At 43.7% G+C, this 21,516-nt stretch overlaps 1 long non-coding RNA gene and 1 pseudogene across 1 annotated transcript; one reads left to right on the forward strand and one right to left on the reverse strand.

Annotated features, from left to right (window-relative positions):
• Positions 1 to 5,168: 5,168 nt before the first annotated feature.
• LOC116899716 lies at positions 5,169 to 6,884 on the forward strand. Its single transcript, XR_004387751.1, has 2 exons — positions 5,169 to 5,561; positions 5,976 to 6,884. It is a non-coding gene; the product is annotated as an uncharacterized LOC116899716 (long non-coding RNA).
• A 1,060-nt stretch (positions 6,885 to 7,944) lies between these two features.
• Positions 7,945 to 8,072, reverse strand: LOC116890443 (annotated as a pseudogene).
• Between the last annotated feature and the right edge of the window lie 13,444 nt (positions 8,073 to 21,516).

Below are 21,516 nucleotides of genomic sequence, written 5' to 3' on the forward strand. Positions count from 1 at the left end.
GAAAATGATTTCATTTGCAAAAGAGAAATATGTCGAAGAAGTGCTCTGATTTAGTTTTACAAGAGCATACGTTTAGAAAGAGAATTTCCAAGAAGAAGCAGACTCCACTTTGAAGTACTGGCGTTTGGACCAGGGCCTCACAAATGTGAGGTAAGCTACTGAGTTAACACTTTCCACCCTTTTGTATTTAAACGTGAAAATAGTGAAAGAAAAAGTTTGTATTTTTTTTTTAATTAAAATCACTCGTTATTTCACCAGAAATATTTTATAACTGTGAGTTTTGTTAGGGTAAATTTGGCTAATATAGTAAACTTCAGCTTCAACGGCCACGGCACATATTAAATTCCCTTTGGGGTTCTAAGCAGTCAGTTACCAGGTAACCATTCAGTCAGTCAGTAACCCGTCCGCTGACAACTGAATGAACACTGGAATTCAAGTGTCTCCATAGGCGGAGAAGAGTCTATGGTCAGGAGAAATTAAGCGTTAGTATTTTTATACTTTTTGGTTGCTCAGCTACTCAAATTTTTCTTTTTTAAGAAACAAAATAGCTTTCACGCAACATGTCTAGGATTTGGGTGAAAACATGCAACCATTTCCAGAAACAAGAGTTGTGGGCTCCAGCTCGCTCTTCCTTTTAATCTTTGCTGCCACCTTGTGTCGCAACTCTGTATAACATCAGTTTGCTAAGCCCTATGCTGACACCTTAACTTTTAGCTACCTTTGCGCTTTGGAGAGATTGTTTCTAATATCTGTGGAGGTGGATTATTTCATTTGGTGATTGCTTTTTAAAGATGAAGGTCAGTTTCCTAGTACGTAGAGTAAATTATTAAGCTACATTCATTTTGCTGTTCTGGTTTCTGACTCCTGATCTGAGGAATTGATTCATCTCTCTGACTTACTTGAGGCAGAGTTAATGTCTGATCTGCATATAATGAGCCTTCGAAATTGAGAGAATGCCTAATTGAAAACATAATTATTTTTCAAATACCTGTCAAGCTCTGCTCATGCTGAAATAGTTTGAGACGTGACTGACGTGGGAAAATGGAATGAGTCATGGTTTTAGTAAGCTGGTATTTTTATGTTGGCGTTCTGATCTTAGAGACTTTTGTAACCTGCCACCCCCCACCCCACCTTTTAAAAGACAAAGTCTCACTATAGCCCAGGGTAGCCTAGAAGTCACAGACTCAGCTTCCGTAGTGGGACTAAAGGCATGTGCTACCATGCCCAGCCTTTTTTTTTTTTATCTTTTATTAAAAGCAGGACTCCTCCTTGAAATACCTTCAGGGTACGTCTCTAAGGTACAGCTAATGATAATGAAAGTGATGTGTGTGTTGCCTTTTTAAAAAGAGACATTCCAGCAGGGTGGTGGTGGTGCATGCCTTTAATCCTAGCATTTAGAAGGCAGGGGCAGATGGACCTGTGAGTTTGAGGCCAACTTGGTCTATAGCGAGTTCCAGGACAGCCAGGCCACACAGAAAAATCCCATATCCATTATTATTATTATTATTATTATTATTATTATTATTATTACTATTACTGTTGTTGTTGCATTAATAATTATTATACATTGGTATGTAATAGGTAACATATGATAATGATTATGTTGTATATTAATAAGTATGCACCATGTTAGTGATTTTATTGTACAAATATTTGTTAATAATAATTTATTATTATTATTTAAAAGTCATCCCAAAGATGACTAGCCTCACACGATTGTGACTGTAGAATCGACATAAACCACAGAGAAAGCATGGCATGGGTGAGCACCGCCCACTGTGTCAGTAACAAGACTGTTTAGCGTCTAGACCAGCGAGACTGATAGTTCGTGATTTGGGAGGAATTGCTTCCTAAAGTCCAGACCACTAATTTCTGTTTCATGGTCTGGGTTACTAGAAGACTGGATCTCCAAACAAAACCCTCAGAAATGTTCGTAAGTGTTAACAGCTGAGTATACTGATGAGACGAACAGGGGAGAGAAGGACCTGACCCAGTCCACAGAAAGAATTTGGGCCTGACTTGCTTAGTCATAAGATCTCAAACAAATCACAGAATGTCTCAGAGGTTCTGGGCTTTTTTAGATTTTTGTTTTGTTTTGTATTCTTGACTGCCCTGTAGTTTGCTATATAGACCAGGCTGCTGGACTCAAGCTCACAGAATTCTTGAGTGCTGGGATTAAAGATGTGCACCCCCACACTAGCTTTATTTTTATTTTATGGGTTTGAGTATTTTGTCTGCGTGTGTGTGTGTGTGTGTGTGTGTGTGTGTGTGCTCGAGTATGCACAGTGTCCCCAGGGCACAGTAAGATAGCATCAGATCCTCTGGATCTGGAGTTGTAAGGCACCATATGGGTGCTGGAAATGGGATCCAGGTTCTCTATAAGAGCAGCCTACACTATTAACTGCTAAGTTATCTCCCCAGCTATGTGTGTGTTTGCACATGTACATATACTTTTAAAGTTATATTTTTTTTTCTTTTCTTTTTCTCAGAGCTGGGGACTGAACCGAGGGCCTCGTGCTTGCTAGGCAAGCGCTCTACCACTGAGCTAAATCCCCAACCCCTTAAAGTTATCTTTTGACAAGTTCATGCATGTATACCGTGGTTCTTGGTCAGATCCTTCTCAGACTCCCTTCCGTGTGTTTGTTTCCTCTATCTGTGAAGTGCTATTACAACACTTAAGCTAGTTCCGTAATTCCTTTTCGGGTGGGTTTGTGAACAATTCATTGTTAACTCCATAGGGTTTTGTGAAAATTAAATCAAGAAACACATAAAAAAGTATTGACTCAAACAGCTGTGAAGTACACTGTGGTGTTTGGTTATGGAATCATGTCTCGCAGAACTCGTAGAAATCCACCTGCCTCTGCCTCCTGAGTGTGAGTGATGGGTTGAAGGCACATGCCAACAAGCCTGGGTCTAAGAAAGGGCTTGAAACTTAACCTTCCAGGAATAAACTCTTGCCACATGGGTGAGGTTGGGGTAATGCCATCTGTGATCATGGGAGACATACTGGGAAATGCAGATGTACATATAACCATAAAGAAAGTTAATTTGTGTTTACTCCACTGTGTGTGTGTGTGTGTGTGTGTGTGTGTGTGTGTGTGTGTGTGTGTGTGATGCATTCCTTTTCTTCTGGTGTAGTTAGTTCAATTGGTCTTTACTGCTTCGCCCTCATAAAATGACCCCTTTTCTTCTGTTTTCTGCCTCCATCCAGAAGTGCATCTTTCAGTCCTTCTCCACTCCGAGGGGCACCTTCAAAGGGGGTGACGTCACTGACAGACATGGTGACTGACAGGCTGCCCTGGCTCAGTTATCACAGTGCTGATGCTGTCCATTCTAAAGGTACAGTACTGTGATAACTGAAGGATGGCAGCCATCTTGCCTTCCTCCCAAGAAGTCTTATCACAGAAGGAGAAAGAAGAATGGCAATCAGGACACCGGGACAGGACCAGAAACATGTCACAACACTCCTGTGTCCATCACTCTTCTGGGCTCCATTTGGTAACAAGGAATAAAACAACATAGTAGTTTGCACGGGATGTGAAGACGGTCATGCTGAGGACACAGAAAGTTTGTGGAACCTTTTGTGTCTCAGAACATCGATATTAGGAAAGTCCTAAGGACAAATCTATATATTTAGCATGGTATTGAGAGAAACAAGCCATTTTATAAACAAGGAAAAGCAACTTGAATGACAGCTTTGCATTTGGTCCTTCACTGTTAAATGTTCAAAGTTAAACAGGGAATAGGATTATGTGTCAATATCAATATCAGTGTCATATAAATAAAATTATATCCATGATTAAGGAATGGATAGTGACATGGTTTTTTGAAAAAAATTCATTATGGAAAGCCACCTCTACATGAAAATATTATTTTATTCTATTAAGTAAATAAGACATGCCAGTACAAATCCGCTTCAGTGATCTGAAGTTAGAGATACCAGCCAGTATCATGGTTGCATGAAAACCTAGAACCTTAGTAGAGCACGTGTTTTCAGCACACATCTTCTTAAAAAGTACCATGAGTGGGGTCCATGAGGACAGCTCTGTCACTCATGTGCTTGTGTAAGCACAAGGACCTGAGTTCAGGCCCAATCTCAGTGTGAAGATCATGGTATCGTATGTTTGTAATCCTTCAGTGCTGGAAGGCAGAGACAAGCAGATCCCAGTGCTTCCTGGCCAGTCAGCCTCACTGAATCCCCAAGCATAGTGAGAAACTTCAGAAAACAAGGTGGATGGCTCCTGAGGAGTAACACTTGAGGTTAACCTCTGGCCCCTCCATGCATGCACACAATGGCATATGCACACATGTGCAGGATGTATGATTGGAGTAAACAGTAAGGCTCTTAGAGAACCCGGGATTTATCACATTCTCTCTGTCAGTCATCCCTCCTCCTAAGGACTTTGAATACACAAACCAGTGAGTACCACAATTGGTGACACTGTTGGGTCATAGTCTACTGTGGGCCCAGGTAATTGCATGGAATATGTGATTTAGGCTCCAGATTTAAACAGGTCCTGGTACCTGTTCCTAGGCTAACATGTATGTCGGGGACCCTTACTAAGTAGTAAAGGAACTGAGCCCTTGACATATGTAGAGAGTCATGCCCATTTGAACTTACTTATGGCAAGGACACAGATGGGCCAGGAGAGCAAAACCACATATGTGACTTTTAGCATCTGCTGAACCTTGACTGCTGACCCCTCCACTTAGGGTCTTAGATAGTTTTCAGTACTCACTTCTTTACCAGGACAGAGGAGGAAAACCAGGCACTGGGAGCCACCCCTGTCTCTTTGCTGGTTACTCTCGTTTCTTTCCCTTCTCCATCCAAAAAGGAGCCAAGCTAGTGGGCCACACCTTCTTGGCCACACCGACCATGTTTACAGCGCAGTACTTAAAAGTGTCTTCACAGTTTCTCATAAACCATGAGCTAGGCTCCCCTTCGTCATTTATAGAGAGGGAGGGCCGCTCTTGAAATTCCTTGGAAAGGAACTTTTGACCAAAACCCTGAAAGAACTCAAGAGAAAGTTCTGGGATTGGTTGAGTCTTCAAGTAATTGGAAACACTCCTAAATTTTAGTATTTTAGCAGGTGGAAAAAAGTGCATGAAGAAGGACCGTGTTTGTAGTCCTTGGCTTTCAGATAAATTTCACCACCTTCCTGACCTTCCTGTTTTTCCTCTTACTGGTTTTACAAAAATTCATCAGGTTTTTTTTTTTTTTTTACTTGCCTGAGCTTGACCTCACATGCCACATTCATGCATGTGGGATATCACAGTTGTCCTCTTTCTTTTGCTGTTGCCGTGATAAGATGCCCAGACAAAAGCAAATTCAGGGAGAAAGGATTTCTCAAGGCATTGGGAGCTTGAAGCAGCTGGCCACATTCTGTTCATAGGAGGAAGAGGAGGGCAATGAGTGTATGCACACAACTGTTCAGCCTGCTTCCTTCCTGTTACTCTGTCCTGGATCCCTACCTAGGGAACCTTAATTAATGTAATCAAAACCATCCCCCACCATCACAAAAGATAACCCTTCACAAGCATGCGCAGGAACTATCTCAGAGGTGATTTTTTTTTTTTTTTAATTAACTTGAGTATTTCTTACTTACATTTCGAATGTTATTCCCTTTCCCGGTTTCCGGGCCAACATCCCCCTAACCCCTCCCTCTCCCCTTCTATAGGGGTGTTCCCCTCCCCATCCTTCCCCCATTACCACCCTCCCCCCAACAATCACGTTCACTGGGGGTTCAGTCTTAGCAGGACCAAGGGCTTCCCCTGCCACTGGTGCTCTTACTAGGCTGTTCATTGCTACCTATGAGGTTGGAGCCCAGGGTCAGTCCATGTATAGTCTTTGGGTAGTGGCTTAGTCCCTGGAAGCTCTGGTTGCTTGGCATTGTTGTTCATATGGGGTCTTGAGCCCCTTCAAGCTCTTCCAGTCCTTTCTCTGATTCCTTCAATGGGGGTCCCGTTCCTCAGAGGTGATTTTTAGGTTATGTCACGTTTACAAAACTATCACAACTATATTGGCTGTAGTTCGGACTCAACATTTGGCCTTTATAGACAGTACTCAGGCTGAGCTGGCAGAACAGACGCAGTGGCTCCAGAAACTCACCAAGGCCTCGAGTCTTTGAAATTTGGGGGTGTGTGTGGTATACACCTGTAATCTCAGATTTCTGAAAGCAGAAGCATGAGGATTACCCATGAGCTTAAAGCCAGATTGGTCTATGTGAGCCTGGTCTACATAGTGGTGGCCAGCTAGGACTGTATAGTAAGACCTTATCAACAACAGAAGGGACACTTCTGAGTAGGTCTTAGATATAAGGCAGGTGAGTTTGATGCAGGTACATGAGAAATGATGTAAGAAGAAGGTGATGGGACCCACAACCTTTCAGTTAGATTTGCTTGATGTAGTCATAACATATCTATGTCCAAAGGAAGCAAAAAGAAGGGGCCGAGAGAGATACTTGCATATCCATTTTCATAGCATTATTAGAAATAGCAGAAAGTTAGAAGCCACCCAAATATCCATGGATGAATGAGAGGTGTATACATTCAGTAAAATATTAGGCATTTAGAGGGAAGGAAATCGTGACACCATCCACCATGGGTGAACCTTGAAGGTACTATGCTAAGTGAGGGCAGCTACAACTGAACAGATGTTATGTTATTCACTCACTTAAGGATCCTAGAAAAAGTTACTGTTACCAGCGTCTAGAGCAGAGGAATTTATACTTACAGAATACAAAGTGTCATTTGGGGAGGTCGAAGCAATTCCAGCAGTGGATGGTGATGATTGTCCAACACGAATGTACTTAATGCCCAAAGGACTAGCTACATAAAGTGGTAAATCTTCTTTTTCTCAACAATAAACATTTACGGTGACGATGCTATTGACTCTCCAGCAATAAGATTGCATTGAATGCTGCCTCGGTTTTCACGGGGAAGATATCAAAAGTATTGTTCAAAGTAAGCAGTTAAAATGTAACTGCCATGTCCCTTTGTATTTAAAGTTCTTAGCTCTGTAGCCCCTTAAGTGTATTTCCAGACATAAGGCGGCTTTAGTTGGTAAAATAGAAAAACAAGAGAACTGAAAACAATGAGATGTCTACTTATGACAGCCTATTCGGCTGGGCAAAGTGAGCAGTAATGGTTTTCATGCTCTCCTCAGCTTGGACTTCTGCGGTTTGGTAGTAAAGATAAAATCACATTAATCTCCTGGGCCACGGAGATGGCTTAGAGGGTAAAGGTGCTTGCTGGACCTGCCTGGCAAGCAGAGTTCAATATTCACTAACCCCACAAAGTTGTCCTCTGACCTTTGCTTGTTTGTGAATCCTGGTCTTTGTGCCCTGACGCTTCCTTAAAGGCACTCCACATACTTGTCTACACTCCTAAGTAATGAAAAACTTAAAATTATATTCATCTCCAAAGTAGTGAAGCATAGCATGTTATTTCTGAGGAGATAGGCATTTGGTATCCATGTTTGAAGTAATAGCATATTGTTTTATTTGAATATTTTGGTAATTCAGGTTTTTGGGTTCTTTGTTTTGTTTTTTGTTTGTTTTATTTTTTGTTTTTTTTTTTTTTTGGTTTTTTTTTGTTTTGTTTTTTTGTTTTTTTGTTTTTTTTGAGATAAGGTTTCCTGGCTGTCCTAGAAACTCATTCTATAGACTCGAACTCAGATCTGCCCGCCTCTACTTCCAAAGTGCTGGGATTAAAGGTGTAAGCCATCATGGCCTGTTTTAATAAACCTCAGATAGGACCAGATCATTGAAGAGACATTCTGTCCATGCTCTCTATCACTGGAAAGAGCAAAAAAGCTAAAATGTCTTTTTTTTTTTTTAAATGGTCCTGGGCTTTGTGCCCTGAAGATTCCTACAGGCATTCCACATACCTGCGTGGCATCTGGGTTTGGACAGCAATGATACCAGACATGAGTATCCACCAGAAAACTGTCTCCAACATCCTATAGGGCAACACATACAGGTACCAGGCTGCACACAGTACCTAAGAAGCTGCAGCTATAGCCTTGCATACCAAGCCCAGTGAGAAAGCTAGTCAACGTAAATTGGCTACAGAGAAATCACTTTAAAAAAAGACTGGAGAGATGGCTCAGCAGTTAAGAGCACTGGCTGCTCTTCCAAAGGACTTAAGTACCATGGTAGCTCACAGTTGTCTATAACTCCCATTCCAGGGGGATCTGACTCCTTCACATAGACATACATGTAGGCAAGACACCAGAGTACATGAAATTAGAATAATTAAAAAAAAACAAGTAAACACAGTATTTCATCACAGAGCCTTGGCTCGAAGTGAGCATTCAAAGCAGGCTGTGGTTGGGATGCTGGTCCACCCCGGCCAGACCCTGGGACTCCTACTACAGCCAGCACAGAGTTGGAGCCAGAACTAACGCTTGTTCCTGCCACACACAGACTTCGAATGCTTTGTCATCTCTAGGACATTGTAAGCCCTGTAAAAGCAAACTTATCATATCGTGAAAAACTTATCAGTCTTAGATTTTATTTCTGGTCAGTTCTCTGGGCCATCGAGCTGCTTATGTGTCAAGGTTTGCTGTTGATGGAATCTTTGTTTTGCTTTTGAGACCGAGACTCGGGTAGGCAGGATGAGGGTGGTTTTGAACTGATGATCCTCCTCCTATACTGTCCAAGTCCTGAGATTACAGGCCTGCAACTCCCTATGCCGTTTTATATGGTGCTGGGGCAGAGAATTGTGTATGCTAGGCAAACACTACCAGCTGAGCCACATGCCCAGCCCTTGGCTTGTCTTGATAAACAGTCCTGTTGCCAGAGTTGGCTTGGAATTCAAGGCAGTCCTGCTTTAGTGCTGGGGTTACTGGTGTGAGCCAATACACATGGCTGCTTTTTTAAAAGTTAATTTCTTCTGGAGAAATTCTGAATAATTTATGTAGATAACCTGCCTCAAGGAGGTGGAACATACTCCATGTACTACCCAAGTGTAGGTTGTGGGTAGTGACTGCTTTCCAAAGAGTGAAGAAGGGCCAAGGGGACAGTGGATAAACCTAACATTCATGACCTTCACCAGGTACTTGGACAACAGTGAGAATGTGCATTCCTTTACTAGGCTGTGAGGAAAATAGCATTTCACTACTATGGTCTATCCTAAAAACTCAGAAAGTCATGAGAACAGCCCAACCAATACAGTATTTGTACCAGACATCTGGCCAGTGCTATCTAGAACTGCCGTGGTTATCAAAAACAAGGAACTCCACCAGGCCTGGCACCAAATATCTTTATTCTCAGCACTTGGTAGTCAGAGGCAGAAGGATATCTGAGTTCTAGGCATCCCAGGGCTACATAGTGACACCCTGTGTCCAAACACATCACACACAGGGAGAAAGAGGGAGCAGGGAGAAACAACAGAAAAGGAAAGCTAAATTCAGTATATCTAGCTCAACTCCTAGAAGAGGAAAAAATTAATCATTAGAGGAAATAAAAGAAATATGAGCAAAGTAGGGACATAAGAGTTGGTCCATTAGTTGTCATGTGTACCTTGTCAGATGCTCCTGGAGCTTTAGAGGTAATCTGTGACACCTGTAGGACCTTTATGGTGTTTCTACAGATCTTAAGTTGCTACAAAGCTCACTGGAAAACAAGTAACAAACAGATGGTAGAAGGTAAGTCTTTTTAAAGTTGTTTCTTTCCACAGACATAGTTGCTGCTCACTGGGCTGGAATCCCCTTGGTCTCTGTTTTCCCTTGTCCATCACATGGGGTGCTAGAAAAGACCCACGGATGAGGAGGCACGCCTGCAGCACTGCCCTCTTTTGGGTTGTAATACATGCCTATGATGTAAACTGTGATCATCAGTGCTCCCTGACTGAAAGGGAGACAGGATTATATCTCTGTTCATTACGTCATTCCTGTACTTTTATGTTCCACTAGCTCGTGAGGTGAATAATCTTTAAAAGTGGGAAAAAGACAAGTTCTAATTTAGTTAGAAAATCCATGTCCGTTTTCTCTGCTGCTGTCTTTGAAGTGTGGTGGAATCTCTGTGATTCCAATTGATTGACATGGTTTCTTGGTGTCCTCTCTGCAAAAAGTGCCTTGCTTGGGACTGAGACAGCCTTGGGGTCAGTTAGTAGCAGCTGCCCTGAGTGTTGCTGAGGTCTGTGGAGCTGTGCCCGAGCTGCTTGGGGGGTGGAGGGGCTGTTGCCACACACACCCCTTCTGTGACACCCTAGCATTGCTGAGGGGCGGGTATCAGACTGGGGAGCAAGACTTGATATCTAATGGTTTCGGTGTATTCAGCAGCCTTGATAGGGTGGGCCCCTAGGAAGGCAGAAGTTCCTAGCTTTAACCATTAATAAGGTCTGACTTCTAGAAGGGGTGCCTTTGAAAAGAGAGGAGTCATTTTTGTGGAGTCTTATCAGTGAATATTGGTTTCTATTTTTATTTTTCCAGTCAAGGTTTCTCTGTGTAGCCCTGGCTGTCCTGGAACTCACTCGGTAGACCAGCTGGCCTTGAACTCAAAAAGATCTGCCTGTCTCTGCCTCTTAAGTGCTGGCTGGGATTAAAAGCATGTGGCAGCACTACACAGCCGTGTCATGGATTTTTAATAACGAAGTTTAGCAGTGGAGTATATCTTGTCTAGACATGAGTCTTCCCGTTTACACTGGCTCATTTTGGTGAAGAAGGGAAGTCTAGAGCTGAGTGCTGTGGCTCAGGTAAAATGCTTGTCCAGCATGCTTGCAGCTCCAGGTGTCACCCTCAGCGCTGAGGGTAAAACGGCCACCCATCAAGTCTCACACCTATTCTGATCTCATTGTTCCAATATGACATTTGTCACTTCGATGTGTTTTTATCAGTCCCTTGTGTAATCTCTGTTTGTCTTGTCTGTCCGTACATCCGTCAATCCATCTGTCTCTGGAATATATTCTACCCCCAGTGAAACAAGAAGTTAAAGAAGAGGACTGTCCTTATTTATTTGTTTGTTTGTTTGTTTTTTTTTAAGTCTTAAAGCATAGCCCAGGCTGGCATCAAACTCATGGAAATCATCCAGCTTCAGACTTCCAATGGCTGGAATTGCAGGCAGGAGCTACTGCCTAGCCCTTTTATTTTTTTAATTGACAGTATTATTTGGTCAAGGAGAGTCACTATTTGTCTAGCGGCTGTGCAGTAAGACACCCCATGTCACCCTTGAGGAGTAGCAGAGTTCGCATAATGAAATACCCAAGGATGCTCAAGAGCCCCCAGATCATACTGCTAGGATGTGGAGGAGTCCAGCTGTGAGTTCAGGAAACACACACACTGTGCATGCACATTCCTGCACAAGCACAGACATAAGTAATTTAAGACAGCATTATGTGTGTGCACACACACGCAAGAGTACCATGAGGTCAAAAGACAACCTTGTGCAGTTCATTCTTTTTGTCTTTATAGGGGTTCCAGGGGTGTACCCCAGTTTGCCCAGTTTCAATTTTGTGAAACCTTTGCCTTTGCCCCCTGAGCCATGGTGCTGGCCCCCACAAGGCTTTTGAATGTCATAATAGGTAAGGTTTAAAAACTAGATCAGGCATGTGTAAAATCACCGAAACTTCCCACCACATACACTACCTTCTTCCATCTACTCCCAGACTGGCTTTGAACTTGCTGCATGACCAAGAACGATCCTCCTGCCTGAAGCCTCTTTCCTCTCTTGAGTTTAAGGTTTACAAGGATTTACTGCCACGCCCAGGAGCAAACTGAGCATGCTCTGCAGGTATGCCCAGTGAGTGTATCCCCTGCCATGGTTACTTTAAAAGTGTTTCCACAGCCAGCTGATGTGACGCACACCCTTAATCCTTACACTGTAAAGGTAGAGGCAGGCGCACCTCTGAGCGTTCCAGGAATGCCAGGGCTACACAGAGAAACCCTGTCTCTGAAAATAAAAGGTTTTCCAGTTTAGTCTCTGTCTGTCTCTCTGTCTCTGTCTCTCTCTCCTTTTCACTTCATCTCTTACCCCAATTCTTACCTCACAACCACCCTCCACCTCCAAAGAACAAAAAGGAAGCAAACCTGAATCTCCTGTCATCACCCTGAGCTTGACATTTCTATGGCGTCTCTCTAGAGTGAGTTCTATGAGGGCAGGAACCATGACATCCACCACAGAGTTCAATGCAGCTGGCACAGAGCTGCATGCGGTTTGTAGGAGCAATCCAAGCAGAGCGAGGACAAGTGGAATCTTTCCTGTTTTCTGAGAATGGGTGAAGAGCTAAGAAGCTTCTTTTCATCCCTAGTTCCCAGGGCCCAAGAGCGGCTCCAGCCGTAAGGCAGCATTTTCCCGCAGATGTGTCGAAGGATGTGGATCCCAGCAGAGGCAGCTCTCCAGTTGCTCCTGACCCTCACGCCCCTGCCAAAGGCCAGGGCAATGTCTCTCCCTGGGAGAACTGCTCTCAGAGAACAATTTGGAGATTGTCATCTGAAAATCGGGGAGCCACTGTCCTATAAAGGGTACTTCTCAGCCAGAGCCTGAGAAGCTAGGAGGAGAAAGGCACTCTTTGGTGGAGTGAGGAAGTGAGGCTGTGTGGCCTCTAGTGAATGTATGGAAGACGCCTTGGGATGAGGCCTTCTTCCACTCTTCACAGAAGAGGAACCTGCAGCCTGGGTGTGGACTGTAGTCCTTCAACAGCGCTAACTCCGTGTGTCCAGGACTGAGGTGGGTATGGATGGCATCCCAAAGGAGAGTACAGGCAGAAGACTCACTGTACAGAGTGTGAGCTCCACAGACGCTCTTGGCGCTTTTGGACCTCAAGCCATCATTTCCATGCAGTACTTTGAAGGGCGAGGTGTCTGCAACAGCTCTGAATTCACTGTGGATGATCTCAGAGGGATGTAGCTGAGAGCTGACGGGAGCTGGAGCAGATGATCCCTCTCTTCCCCAAGCAACTCCAGCTTCACCTCAGTTGCAGAGAAGGAGCAAGCTCTGACCCAAATAAAGTCTTAAAGCAAAAACAGCTCAAGTTGGGAAGAGGTTAACTTGAGTTCTCCTTACTACTCAAGGGTAAGACTTGTGGATAGGCAGAACAGTAGAAGCCATTGAAAATGGGTCCATGTAAGGCTGCCCACTCTCTCCCTACTTATTCAATATAGTTCTTGAAGTTCTAGCCAGAGCAATTAGACAACAAAAGGAGGTCAAGGGGATACAGATCGAAAAAGAAGAAGTCAAAATATCACTATTTGCAGATGATATGATAGTATATTTAAGTGATCCCAAAAGTTCCACCAGAGAACTACTAAAGCTGATAAACAACTTCAGCAAAGTGGCTGGGTATAAAATTAACTCAAATAAATCAGTAGCCTTCCTCTACACAAAAGAGAAACAAGCAGAAAGAAATTAGGGAAACGACACCCCTTCATAATAGACCCAAATAATATAAAGTACCTCGTGTGACTTTAACCAAGCAAGTAAAAGATTTGTACAACAAGAACTTCAAGACTCTGAAGAAAGAAATTGAAGAAGACCTCAGAAGATGGAAAGATCTCCCATGCTCATGGATTGGCAGGATTAATATAGTAAAAATGGCCATTTTACCAAAAGCGATTTACAGATTCAATGCAATCCCCATCAAAATACCAATCCAATTCTTCAAAGAGTTAGACAGAACAATTTGCAAATTCATCTGGAATAACAAAAAACCCAGGATAGCTAAAACTATCCTCAACAATAAAAGGACTTCAGGGGGAATCGCTATCCCTGAACTCAAGCAGTATTACAGAGCAATAGTGATAAAAAACTGCATGGTATTGGTACAGAGACAGACAGATAGACCAATGGAACAGAATTGAAGACCCAGAAATGAACCCACACACCTATGGTCACTTGATTTTTTGACAAAGGAGCCAAAACCATCCAATGGAAAAAGATAGCATTTTCAGCAAATGGTGCTGGTTCAACTGGAGGTCAACATGTAGAAGAATGCAGATCGATCCATGCTTATCACCCTGTACAAATCTTAAGTCCAAGTGGATCAGGACCTCCACATCAACCCAGACACACTCAAACTAATAGAAGAAAAACTAGGGAAGCATCTGGAACACATGGGCACTGGAAAAAATTTCCTGAACAAAACACCAATGGCTTATGCTCTAAGATCAAGAATCGACAAATGGGATCTCATAAAACTACAAAGCTTCTGTAAGGCAAAGGACACTGTGGTCAGGACAAAACGGCAACCAACAGATTGGGAAAAGATCTTTACCAATCCTACAACAGATAGAGGCCTTATATCCAAAATATACAAAGAACTCAAAAAGTTAGACCAAGGGAGACAAATAACCCTATTAAAAAATGGGGTTCAGAGCTAAACAAAGAATTCACAGCTGAGGAATGCGAATGGCTGAGAAACACCTAAAAAATGTTCAACATCTTTAGTCGTCAGGGAAATGCAAATCAAAACAACCCTGAGATTTCACCTCACACCAGTGAGAATGGCTAAGATCAAAAACTCAGGTGACAGCAAATGCTGGCGAGGATGCGGAGAAAGAGGAACACTCCTCCATTGTTGGTGGGGTTGCAGACTGGTACAACCATTCTGGAAATCAGTCTGGAGGTTTCTCAGAAAATTGGACATTGAACTGCCTGAGGATCCAGCTATACCTCTCTTGGGCAAATACCCAAAAGATGCCCCAACATATAAAAAAGACACATGCTCCACTATGTTCATCGCAGCCTTATTTATAATAGCCAGAAGCTGGAAAGAACCCAGATGCCCTTCAACAGAGGAATGGATACAGAAAATGTGGTACATCTACACAATGGAATATTACTCAGCTATCAAAAACAACGAGTTTATGAAATTCGTAGGCAAATGGTTGGAACTGGAAAATATCATCCTGAGTGAGCTAACCCAATCACAGAAAGACATACATGGTATGCACTCACTGATAAGTGGCTATTAGCCCAAATGCTTGAATTACCCTAGTTGCCTAGAACAAATGAAACTCAAGACGGATGATCAAAATGTGAAGGCTTCACTCCTTCTTTAAAAGGGGAACAAGAATACCCTAGGCAGGGAAGAGAGAGGCAAAGATTAAAAGAGAGACTGAAGCAACACCCATTCAGAGCCTGCCCCACATGTGGCCCATACATATAGAGCCACCCAATTAGACAAGATGGATGAAGCAAAGAAGTGCAGACCGACAGGAGCTGGATGTAGATCGATCCTGAGAGACACAGCCAGAATACAGCAAATACAGAGGCGAATGCCAGCAGCAAACCACTGAACTGAGAACGGGACCCCGTTGAAGGAATCAGAGAATGAACTGGAAGAGCTTGAAGGGGCTTGAGACCCCATATGTACAACAATGCCAAGCAACCAGAGCTTCCAGGGACTAAGCCACTACCTAAAGACTATACATGGACTGACCCTGGACTCTGACCTCAGAGGGTAGCAATGAATATCCTAGTAAGAGCACCAGTGGAAGGGGAAGCCCTGGGTCCTGCTAAGACTGAACCCCCAGTGAACTAGACTGTCGGGGAGGGCGGCAATGGGGGGAGGGTGGGGAGGAACACCCATAAGGAAGGGGGAGGGAAGGGGATGTTTGCCCGAAACCGGAAAGGGAATAACACTAAAATGTACATAAGAAATACTCAAGTTAATAAAAAAAAATAAATAAATAGAAAAAAAAATGGGTCCATGTTTTAGTCACTGAGTGAAACTCTAGACAGATTTATTCATTGAGAGGAGAAAAAGACACACAGTATCCCTTCAGATAGAGCTTGCCTGCCAGTCTTTCTCCCTTGAAGATGTCACCTCACTCAGTGCTCCTAGATGAAGGGAGCAGTACAGCCCTGGGGTTTGCAGGGACCATGGACTTCCACCACCCATCCTCCTCTTTCGACGTAGAACAAATGGCAACTCTGTGGGCCCAAGAGAGATAACTGAGTGGCCTGCTGCTAAGCCTGGTGACAGGAGTTGAATGCCCAGAACCCAAATGGTTGAAAGAGAGAACTGAGTGCATTAACTGTCCTCTGACTTCCATATGTGTGACACGGCACATGTGTGTGTGCACAGGTAAACACAAGCACACAAAATAAATAAATATAAAAACGTAGAAAGCAAAAGCAACAGCGGATAAAAGAGCAACTTAGCAAGACAGTGGGATCCAGTGGGTCCATTTGTCTGGAGGACACTTGGATGAGTGTGGACAGGCATCTATTGAGCACATAGGTTCTCATCCTGGAGCAGCGGTTCTCAACCTTCCTAATGCTGAGAACCTTTGATACAGTTCCTCATGTTGTGGTGACCCCAACCAGAAGATTATTTTCGTTGCTACTTCATCACTGTCATTTTTGCTACTGTTAGGAATCGTAATGTAAATACCTGATATGCAGGATATCTGATATTTGACCCCTGTGACAGGAACAGCAGACCCCAGAGGGGTTGAGACTCACAGTTTGGGGATTGCTGTCCTGGAGTGAGGATGCAGGGCATCCACACCGTCATTCTCTGTGAGCAGTGGTGTAGTAGTTAACTTTTCTGTTGCTGTGACAAAACACCGTGACCAAGGTTAACAGAGAAGTAGTTTAATTTTGGCTTACAGTTCCAGGGGGTTACAGTCCATAATGATGGGGACATCACAGTAGGTAGCAAGCATGCTGGCAGAAAAACGAAGCTGATAATTCACCTCAATTGGCGTCATGAAATGAGAGAGATAGAGAGAAAAAGTATGCATTGAGAGTGGCCTGAGACTTTGAAACCTTAAAGCCAGCTCCTAGTAAGGCTGCACCTCCTAGATCTCCCCGAACATTGATACTGGGGATGAAGTGTTCACATGCCAGAGCCTGTGAAAGACATTTCTCATCCGAATTACCACAGGTGGATTCACTAAGAATATCATGAAGACCCATCTGCCTTAACAGAACAGCACTTCATTTACATGACCTTGTGTGTTTGCAGGTGCATGTGGGTGCAGGGACCAGAGGACAGCCTTGGGTGTTGTGCCTTAGGTGCCTCCAAGCACCCTGGGCCAGCAAACCCCAGGGTTACTCTTGTATCCTTCTTCTGTCACCTCTCCTCATCCCCAGTACTAATATGCACTATTGCACACAGTTTTATTTTTAAAATGCCCTTGAAATTAATTTTTATTTCATTTGGTTAAAAAAAAAAAGTGAGTCTGAGAAGGATTGGGGGTTAGAACAACACTGGGCAGTGAAATGGCTTAGGAGGTAAAAGAAACTTACTGCCAGTCTGATACTAAGTTCTAACCCCAAGACCCATGTAGTGCAAATGGTTCTCTGATCTCCCCATGCATACCATGGCATGGACACAAATTCCGGCCCCACCTCAGAAAACAAAAAGAAATGTAAATAAGCCCAAGGTGGTGGTGCATACCGTTAATGACAGCACTAGGGAGGCAGAAGTAGGCGCAGTTCTGTGAGTTCGAGGCCAGCCTGGTCTACAGAACAAGTTCCAGGACAGCTATAACTGCACAGAGAAACTCTGTCTTGAAAATAAAAAGAAAGAAAGAAATTAAACAAAAATAAATTTTACCATAAAATGTATGAGGAACCCAGCAAAGTGAACAGTTTGAGACCTAGCATGGTGGAACATTTTCTCGTTGATACCCCTGTAGTCTTTATGAAGTATAAAGTGATTACTGCTAGAAGTTGCTGATTATTCAACTCCCCCCACTCCCCTCAAAAAAGTCAGAAAAATAGACACTGTGGCTATTAGGAGTCTCCATTTCTAAGCATGGCTCCTCGTCTTGGGGAGTGACAGACACCAGTGACCACCCCAAGGCTTCTGTTTACCTAGGGATTGCAGAAAGAACTGGCAGAGTAAATGTCTGCTCTGCCCCAGTGGTGTGCTGAGACTTGGCTGTGAAACTGCCTACGTGGGAGACTCTAGCAAAGAATGGGTTAAAATGCCCAGGTCAGGGCTCAGAATGGCAAACTGCCTAGGAAAATGCTTCCCCGGGTGCAGGATTGACTGGAAGGCTTTACCAGGCTAGGTGCACAGTGCCTTCCCTATGCCTTCTGGCAAAATCCTCAGGTCTGCCACCCCCATGTGCCTTTGTTTTTGTCCTTAAGAATCCTGATGACCCCAGCCAGCCAGCGAGGCTAAGGGCTGGCTAGAGTGTTTAGCTGAACACTTCCTTGTGTTTTCGTGGTTCGTTCTCATAAAAAGTGACCTTAGCCCAAGTCCTAGTAGCACATGATTGTGGAATGTGTTCTCCTGGGAAATACTGCCTTATTTTTCATCCTGGGTAGGCTGAAAATATGCAAAAATATTTTCAGATTCAAGTTTGGATGAGTTTGTTTGGTTAGTAATGAAAGCTAGCATGAGTTCTGTGAGGCTGGTGCTTTTGTATCAGTATTTATCTGTAGCTATGTATCTGCATGTTTATCTGTGGGGGTTTTTTGTTTGTTGGTTTGTATTTTAACCTAGGGAATGCACTGAGGGCTTCAGGAATGCTGTGTAACACCGTCACTGGGTGGTATCCTTAAGGTTTCACTCTGTTACCAGGCTAGCCCTGAGCTACTAGGCTCAAACCATACTAGGACCACAGCCTCCTGACACACTGAGATTACAAGCTTGTACCTGGGACTACAGGCATGTAACATAGTGCCCAGCTACATACATCATTACTGGATGTCACAAAAGCCATAGTCAAATAAATGTGTCACTAACCCGATACAACTCAGCTTAAGCCTTGGGTTTTGAATTTTCAAACTACTGCCAGTTCTTATCAGCAAGGGAGGGACCGTCAGGACTCCAAAGTCACTGGTGGGTATGCAAACTACTAGTGACCCTCGTGGACACTGTCTCCCCGTTCTCTGCTCTCCTGCCACACACATTAGGGCCGTTACGACAATGAGAGTATTTATCAGCCCAGACATTTCCCATGTACTGGTTATTTAGCTTCTGCACTATTTTCAGAGATGCTGGTTCTATTCTGCGTTTGAGTGCTAAAGCCGCAAGTGACTAAGACTGTGTAGAGCATCGTCTGTGTGTGTCTGATTCCAAATCCTAGGTGGGATGGACATACTCGGGAGCCACCGAGGATACAGTTTGTGGTCTGCAACTTCTATTTTCATTCTTCCTGGGCCTCACTATGTTCTTCCTCAGTCCTCTTTCTTCTTCCCCTTCTTTCTCCTCCTTCCGTTGCCTCCTCTACATTTTTCAGTTTAAAAATTGAATTTCTGGGTCTGGAGAGATGACTCAGCAGTTGAGAGCACTGGCTCTCTCTTCTGGAGAACCCAGGTTGGTAGCTTACATGGCAGCTTACAGGGGATCAAACACCCTCTCAGACATGCAGGCAGGTGAAACACCAATGCACATGAAATGAAAATAAATTTATGTTTTTAAATTAAATTTCATCATCATCGTATGCAGGTATGATGTGGGGTGGGGGAAGGGAGTGGGCTGCAAAGGCCACAGAGAGCTTTGTGGAGTCAGTTTCCTCCTTCTACCTATTTGAGAGTTCAGGAGATTAAATTCAGGTCACCAGACTTGAGTGACAAGTGCCCTTCCCCTGGTTCACCTCCCTTCTTTTTTGAGACAGGATCACTGTGTGGTAGGCTAGCTTCAAAGTCAACATATAATTGAGGGTAATCTTAAACACCAGCCCTGCTAAGCTTGCCTTCCTACTTGAGCCAATCTAGGATTGAAAGATAATCTTAAACTCCAATTCCACTAGGCTTGCTTGCCTACTCCACCCAAACTAGAAGTTTACTCACAGCCAAACTTGGTCACGAGTCAGATCAGCTTTAAAATAAACAGGATACGAAATAGATGAAGTCACACAGGGTTTTGCTGAGGAAAAGACAAACCTAAGGGGCTGAGGGAAAGATAGGTCCTAGATGATGTGCAAGATTTCGTGCTCTTGATTATTCACGAAAGGGAGGAAGGGCCATGAGTCAGGCTTTACAAATGTCCCCTGCATTCGGTGTACCTGCTGTGCAAGGCTGATGCGCTCAACTCTGCAGGTCTTTTTTTTTTTTTTTTTTTTTTTTTTTGGTTCTTTTTTTTCGAGCTGGGGACCAACTCAGGGCCTTTGCGCTTCCCTAGGCAAGCGCTCTACCACTGAGCTAAATCCCCAACCCCAACTCTGCGAGGTCTTAAAGCAAACTGTTGGGCCTTTTCTACTTCTCCATGTTCTTATAAAGCAAGGATCATCACTTCTCACATTCAAGCTTCTCTTCTTGCCCTCACTCACCTTCAGTTGAATGATAGTCTCACTGTATGGTCTGGGCTGGCCAGGAACTCACAATCTGCCTGGTTTAGCCCCCTAAGTGCATTGCCATACCTGTCTCCTATGGGACAATATAGGGGCTCTGAGTTTGATCCCTAGCAATGGAAAATTCAGGGTGGCCCATGAGTGTAATCCCAGGACACAGGAAGCAGAGGAGGGAAAACCAGGCATTGGAAAGAAGGAAGATCAGCCATGGCTATACAGAGGGGTTTTTGCTTTTTGTTTTGTTTTGTTTTGTTTTTGAGGCCAGCCTAGGCTACGTTCTACCATGCTTTAAAAACAAACAAAATAAAAAACAGAAAGAATTGACCCAGGGGGTAAATCCAGGTTTCTCCCGAAGTAACCTATTCTTCACCAGGTAGTTCTCTGACCCAGGGGTCTTGAGTATATAAAAAACTCAAAATTAAACACCACAGGAGCAAATAATTTGGTCAAAGAAAAGGCAGATGAGCTGAACAGACATTGCTCAATGGTCAGCACACGCAGAAAGAAAGGCTCAACATTCTTTGCCATCACAAAAATGCAGATCAAAACCCCGAGATTGCACTGCCCCTACTCAGAATGGCCATCACGAGGAAGAGGGATGGGACGCTGCCTTAGTTTGGGTTTCATTGCTGTGAAGAGAGACCATGACAACTCCTATAAAGGACAACATTTCACTGGAGCTGCTTTACAGTTTCAGAGGTTCAGTCCATTATCATCCTGGTGAGAAGCATCTCCGTGTGCAGGCAGACATGGCGCTGGAGGAGCAGAGTTGTACGTTTTGATCTGCAGGAAACAGAAGACTGCCATATTGGGTGTAGTTTGATCACAGGAGACCACGCCTTCTCCAGCAAGGCCACACCCACTCCAACAAGACCACACCTTCTAATAGTGCCACTCCCTATGGGCCAAGCATTGGAACGTAAGAGTCTGTGGGGCCACACCTACTCAAACCAGCACAGAAGGGAACATGGAGCCATTCTATACTGTTGATGGAAATGTGAATCATTACTGTCACTGTGGAAATCTGTATGGAAGATGCCTCTAAAATTAAAAATAGAGCCAGACAGATATAGTGGCAAACACTTGGATTCCAGTATTCTAAAGTTGAGAGAGAAAAATCATGACTTTTAAGGGTAGCTTGGGTTATATTATGAGCCCTTGGCAAACAAACAAACAAAAACAACCACCATTTCCATCCAAACCCCAACCAACCAACCAACAACATCAAAACAAACAAATAAAAAAGACCCAGAAAGACAGAGCATCACAGGACAGGCCTTTAAACCCAGCATGCAGGAGGCAGAGGCAGGTGGATCTCTGTG

The sequence above is a fragment of the Rattus rattus genome, chromosome 1 (genome assembly GCF_011064425.1).
Source record: "Rattus rattus isolate New Zealand chromosome 1, Rrattus_CSIRO_v1, whole genome shotgun sequence".
Classification (NCBI taxonomy): Eukaryota; Metazoa; Chordata; class Mammalia; order Rodentia; family Muridae; genus Rattus; species Rattus rattus.